Raw genomic sequence first — 5677 nt, 5'->3', positions numbered from 1 at the left:
CCTTGTTCTTACTGGTTATATAAATTCATTGATTGTCCTATGTTTTCTGTCAGGGTATTGTTCAGGAAGCTTGCTTGAGTTTGTGTCCTTTAATTTGTAAATCTGCAGTTCTAGCCACATTTAGGATAAGTTGTTGTATATACTGTCATAAAGTTCAGCAAGAACAGGGCATCAACAGTGCTACTCTAGTATCTAGTTGGGGAGGGACAAATGGACATGGACAACAAACTGTTAGTCTTCGGATTAACACTCCTCATATGAGATGAGAGGATTTTTTTAAATTGCTTCTTACAGTTTTGAAAATTCAGTTTATTCGGTTACTAAAAATTCAGTTAGGCACACAAATTTCAGAACTTTTGTTTGCTGTAACATATTGATGTGCTTTGTAAAACTTGTTCATGTACTGAACTACTAATGCCTTGTGATGCCTCTGAATTACTTGTGATCACATTGAGAAAGAGATGCAAAGATGATGATCAAAGATGGGCTGCTGTAAAACTGTTCTTCATCTTTACAGTGCTGTTGTATAGAAATATGCTGAATTTTCTGCTCTGATTGTTGCTCAAAGAAATTTAGCAAAAAAATGGGGTCCTGGGAGACGCCGCTGTTGCTTGAGGCCCTTGAGAGGCCCTTCGTGTCGTGATGATTTTGCAGGTACCCCGAGAGGCCCTTGAGTTTGCTGGAATGTCGATTAACTTCTGTTTCGGCAAATTCGGGTACTCCATATGTCCTATTTTCAGCAAAGGTCATGCTGAAATTTTCCGTGAATTTTAGCATGACTTTGCTAAAAATCGGACATATGAGGTACTTGCTACTAATGCATGGGCCGGGGTATCTTAGTACTTAATTAAGTAGGATCAACTACCCCTTTATTCTTGCTGTATTAAACCATAGGTGGCAATAGAGCCAAGTGATTAGTGCCAAGTGATTAGGCCCAACCTAGGGTGCCTCGGCATCGATAAACCCTAAATGATGAAAACTTAACTTGGCTGTCCCGGGTGCCTCGGCGTCGACAAACCCTAAATTATGAAAGCTTAGGCTTTTAGGGTGCCTCGGTGTCGACAAACCCTAAATGATGAGACCATGATCCTGTTCCTTGACAATAACCAACTTTTTGACCAAACTTTTTTCCTATTTAGAGCGAAACATGGCCCACAACGATGAGGCCGGTGGTTCGGGCGGCAAGCAATTCTGGGAGCTGTCCCAGGAGATGGAGGAACAACCTCACCGCTATGAGGACACCGCGGAAGACACCGATCCTGATTACACAACCCCTAGTGGCGTCGGGATGACACCAATGATGGTGCCGCCGAGGATGCCACCACTGATGAAGGCGGCGCACACACAGATGGCAGCCAACCGAAGAAGCAAAGGGAGGACCGGCGCCCGAATGTGCTCCGCACCGTCAAGGAGGAATTCACTCAAGTGGACTCCGACGGGAATCCAACGAAGCCCAAACATATAGTCAAGGGGTACTCGGTTCAGCTCGGGTGCATTCTCCGGAGCACCGTCTCGATCAACACCGAGAACCTTAGGCATAAGGACCGAGGGAATTTGCGCAACCTCCTCTTCATGAAGCTGCACGAACGATACAAGTTCCCCGCCGAATCTGAAAACACACGCCTCTCAGGGAATAAAGTGAACAGTGCCGCCCTCACGAAGATGAGCACGACCCTGTCTACTTGGAAAAGCGCGGTGAAGAGAATGATTGATAAAGGTGATAGTTATGAGAAGATCAAGGCGAAATATCCTTTGATGAGCAAAGATGAGTACAAGGAGTTCAAGATCAAGTGCGAGAGTAGTGCAACCTCCGAATCAAGTCAGTGGGGGAAAGAAATGCGGGAGTTGAACTTAGGGGAACACAAACTCGGTCCCGGCGGTTACAGAGTGGCGGAGCCTATATGGGACAAGGAGGACGCGGAGCGTGCCGAGCAAGGCCTACCGCCCTGCTTCGAGAAATACAGCGGTGACAAGCAGACCAAGAACTATGTCAGGGCCCGGTACAAGGAGGACCCGATAACAAAGGAGCTTACCACGGATCCGAAGACCAGGGCGCTTGAGCTTCTTCTGGTAAGGAATACACCCCCGCGTAATTAGCTCCATATGGTTGCACTCTAATTAATCCCCAATATTTCTAAATGGTTCACGTTCCTTTCGTAGGACACTGAAAGCAGTAGCGCCGGGTCGTCTAAGAGCTCCCCTTTCGACACCCCTTTAAATAGGGCATTGAACGTAATGAAAAACAAGGATAAGCTCACTAAGCCGACGCCAGCTGGTCGTGTGGCCGGCAAAGGCTTGTCCACAAAATGGGGGTCATACTATACCGCTGGTGTGCGGAAGGAGAAAAAGACCAGCTCAGAAAGCCAGACGCGCGAGGTTAAAGAACTCAAGGCACAAGTGGCGCGGATTCCGGAGCTTGTCCAAGAGCAAGTGAAACAACAACTTGGAACGACGCTCAACGCCATGGTGCCTACGTTGATTCATGGGCTGACGACGTGGATTGCGGGCGGCCAATAGGGGCCTCCCCCGGTTCCCAGCTTCACGGCCAGCAACTCGCACAGCGCGCAGGCAGCTCCATTGGTGTCTCCGGCGGCGGCGCCATTGGTGTCTCCGGTGGAGGCGGTATTCGTGTCTCCGGCGCCGGCACGGGCATTGGAGCTTAATGCACCCGGGTGTACGCCGGCCGGCACCTCGCTAGCAAGCGCCCCCTCCGTCAGTTGCACGCCCGCCGTTGGCGGTGCCTCGACATTAGCCGAGCTCAACGACATCACGGTAACTAAGCCTCTCGGCCGATGACTTCATCTCCTTGCCTTTGACTGGGCATCCCTGATTCCCTGTACATGTTTTCGCAGGGCACCGCCGACGTTCCTTGCACTCTTCTTCACTTCGTGGGCGCCGAGTTGGTCGATGTCGCCAAGGGCAGAATCGTTCAACCGGGCAACCCCATGTTCCATGGTAATCCTATGCCACCCACAATGTATAGGGTTGAAGTGGTTCGGGTGCTGCCAGGCTGCGATGAGCTGTTACCTCCGATTCGACCCGCTGGGGCCGACAAAGAAGATGAGATGACCCTCAGCACCTGCGTAAACTGGCCCCTGCTTTGGCCGAAGAGCCAGATTCGTTTGGGGACGGGGGACACCACCCCGCAGACAAGACCGCCAGTCGTGCCGGCGCCAAGCCATGGCAAGAACGCTGCAACGCTACCGGACCTGTCGGACATCCCTATGGCACAGGATCCGGACAGCCCTATGGCACAGGATTCGGACGGCGACGACAACGACGATGGTACATTTACCAAAGTTGATAAGTACTTTGACGAACATGGGTACGCTGACGAGTTCTGCGGGCCTCTTTCTCAAGAACCCAACCAAGACGACCGTGATCTAGCTGGTACGGCGGAGAAATCCAATTGCAACAGGCGTCGTCTGGCGTTCAGTTCTCAGGACATGCCTCTAGCTCCCGCCTTCACCGAGCCTCAGATAGCTGAGGTGCGAAATATTATCAGCCCCAACACGCTCAAGAAGGCGGTCTGTGAGCAGAACTCGGTCCCATTACAGGAGATCAAGAAGAAGGGACGGAAACGAAAGACTAACAAGGGCGCCGATGCGAGCCAGCCGGCACCGAGTTCGATCCATGCTCAGGACGGGCCACCTTCACCTAAGGATATCTCGAGGAGGGTGCATGTGGCAGGTAGGGCGATGCTACCGCCAAATATGCTGAATGCTGCAACCGGTGCTATGCGGAGTCTGCACGACATTGTTCTTTCTTTAAAGAAGCAGCGTCTCAGAGAGAAGGATGTGGCATACCCGGTTTTCATGGCCAAGGTGCCAGAGGGCAAGGGCATTGTGGATGGCGACATCGGGGGTACGATCGTCCTGCGGTTTGATGACATCTTTGCTATGTTTAACCTTCATCCGCTACACTACACCTTCGTTCGGCTGTTTTCGCTGAGTATGGAGATGCGGATCATTAGAGACAAGACCCCGGACATCGTGATAGTCGACCCCTTCTCATGCGTGCCAAGCACTTGAGCAGCGCTGGGGACCGCCAAGTTGCGAGTTCACACCTCGAAGGCGTCATTCTGGCAAACCCAGATAAGGATAACTTCCTTGTGGCTTACTTTCCCGAGTAAGTCATCCCTTAACCGCCCCGTAACATATAATTTCTTAGATTTTGATTGTTCTTTTTTTTCTAACATTCCGTGTTCTGTGCAGTGACACACATTGCACACTCATCCTCTTAAGCCCGAAATATTCCATGGCCACGTATTTAGACCCGAACCGTAACTCCAAGATAGACTACACAAATGTCAAGAAAGTTCTTGATGATGTTCTCCCCGCCTACGCCAAATCTGGAGGCACCTTCACCAGGGCAGTTCGTAAGTACGGCAAGCACATGTTCTCACACAATACGAAGTTCTGCTGCGTTAAGCAGCCGCCTGGCGGTCAGAAGGATGCCTACTACGCCCTCCATCACATGCGGGCGATCGTAAGGGACCATCATCAAATTCTGCTACCAGATAATCTCAAAGATTGGGCCGCGAGCTTGTCGGCAGTCCAGGACGCGGACCTCAGACAAGAATTCTTTCGCATCCAGTCGGAGTTTGCGGACATCATCCATCAAGATGTCCTTCATACCTCGGGGCAGTTCTTCCTCAGATATCAACCGTCCAACAGTGAGATAGATGAAATGCTACAAATGCAGGGTGACAACGACCATGATTTCATGACCATCACGATAGACGGCGGCTTCATCCATGTTCCTGTCCGATGAGTCGAGTCGAAAGTAGTGATGTGTAGTTCTGAAACATTGATTGGCTCATGTTGTAATTATACTTTAATGAATTCGTATGTCTCTTTGGTTTGGATAGTCGTTCAACTTAGATGTAATCGATGCTATTTATTAGTAGGACCATGAATCGTGCTATTAATGTCTTGCTTTTCTCTTCCGATCCTTTTGTTGCATACTTACATATTGCTTATGTATTGTCTGTTGTTTGGCTTGTGCATAGAGATGCCGTCGTATGTCGTGTACAAGGGTAAGGTTCCCGGAGTCTACGGCGACTGGGAGGAGTGTCGGAGACAGGTTCACCGTTTCAGCGGTAACAGTTACAAAGGGTACACCACTAGGGCGGAGGCCGAATGTAGATACGCCCGCTATCTAGAGGGAGAGAGGAGGGAGCGTTGGAGGAACCGGATGAAGACCAGTTTGATCGCGATGATGCTCATCGTGATGACCACAGCTCTCTTCTATGTGATGGTAGTTTAGATGATCGATATCGACTTGTAATGTGAAGGCAAACTCGATACTCGCGGTCTTGAGACTTGTAATGTTTTATCTTTGTTCGGTCTTTTGAATTCGGAGACTAATATGATGAGTTGTATTCGGAGACTAATCTTCTATTGTATTCGATGAATCTGATGTTGCTGTGTGCTGTTGTCTATATTCTGTCCAATAATATATTTTGTAACTTGTGCAAAAATCAGAAAAGCAAAAAAATAAAACCTAATATTCATACTAATGGCGCACCACACAAGACACTAATGGCGCACTGTGATCATCACACTAATGGCGCATTAACTGCTGGTGCGCCATTAGAATGCCAAAGCACATGGGTACATATGGCCCCCTGGGAGGCATTCTAATGGCGCACTGCAGGCTATACTAATGGCGCACT

Source organism: Triticum urartu, chromosome 5A (assembly GCF_056163025.1).
Source record: "Triticum urartu cultivar PI428250 chromosome 5A, HENAU_Tu73, whole genome shotgun sequence".
Lineage (NCBI taxonomy): Eukaryota > Viridiplantae > Streptophyta > Magnoliopsida > Poales > Poaceae > Triticum > Triticum urartu.
The sequence above is the reverse complement of the archived record's forward strand: the minus strand, read 5'-3'. Positions refer to the sequence as shown.